This window comes from Penaeus monodon, chromosome 30 (genome assembly GCF_015228065.2).
Source record: "Penaeus monodon isolate SGIC_2016 chromosome 30, NSTDA_Pmon_1, whole genome shotgun sequence".
NCBI lineage: Eukaryota > Metazoa > Arthropoda > Malacostraca > Decapoda > Penaeidae > Penaeus > Penaeus monodon.
This window is the reverse complement of record NC_051415.1, coordinates 5597183-5598248: the sequence shown is the minus strand read 5'-3', so window position 1 is coordinate 5598248 and position 1066 is coordinate 5597183. Positions and strand designations below refer to the sequence as shown.

At 31.9% G+C, this 1066-nt stretch overlaps 1 protein-coding gene across 1 annotated transcript in view; it reads right to left on the bottom strand.

Moving 5' to 3' along the window:
* Positions 1 to 1066, bottom strand: part of LOC119592490 (serine--pyruvate aminotransferase-like) — a gene marked incomplete in the record, with an annotated part of 9794 nt that overhangs the window by 5113 nt on the left and 3615 nt on the right.

Genomic DNA, 1066 nt, shown 5'->3' with positions numbered 1-1066 from the left:
TCACACACCACCTTCAGTGTAAACAGTGACACACCTTTAAAAGTATTCAATAAATAGACTCCCATCCATTATATCAACCTAAAATTGGAGGTTAAGCACATATGAAACTCTTCCCCCTTCCTTCCCCATATGATGAACTACCTGTTATTCTATTTCTTCTTACACTAATAAAGGAATTCAACCAGAGGAAACTGCCCCCCAAAAAGTACTGAAGAATATGATACAACTTCAATCTGGTTCCAACCAAGGTCATTTGTAACTTCTGTAATTAATATTCCATTCACGTTGTGTGGCTGGGACCAAGGTAAATGCAAGCTTTTACACTGCTGCCTGTTATTCTTGCCATCTACATTCTTTACATGTTACAAGTGATATTTACACATTCAATTAATCGCTTTACTTAAATTATACAAGGAAAATCTCTAAGCGATTTGCAATGTCAAGTTAATACCAATTCATGTCCTCAGTTTCTTTACTATTTGGACCTTCTTTTATTCTTTACTTGGACCTTCCTATTTTTTTTTTTTTTTTAATTCCTAATAATCCTTCTTTACTGAGGGGTTGCTCATCAATTTTTAGTAGAAAGATAGTAAAAAATCTTTTATTAATATCTATCAATTACTAATCACAGCAAATAAATATTATAAACCTCAAAACATATTTAAGTCTGGAACAAAAAGTAATAAGAAAATATATAGCTATTAGTCAAAAAGTGTTCTATACTTTACAAACTAAAAATAATTCCTACTCAATATTCCTTCTTGCTATGGGTCTGAAATAGAATGCATGATACAAGGTGAATGGTTATTTCGCATTTCAATTCAAAATCTTCCCCAACAAAATGATAAAGTTTTGCCATGTTATTCTTACAGATTCCAAGAAATTTATAAACTTAAAATACCTGGTTCTGTGCAATTGTACCATAATACTTGTTATATTATGAAAACTGAATAAACGTAAAACATTCTATCCACTGCCTTCATTACTCTTAGGGATCCGAGTCTGAGAGCAGGTGTTGTGGGGAAATTTTAGGCTTATTGTTTGACGGATATCATTACTTTCAAAG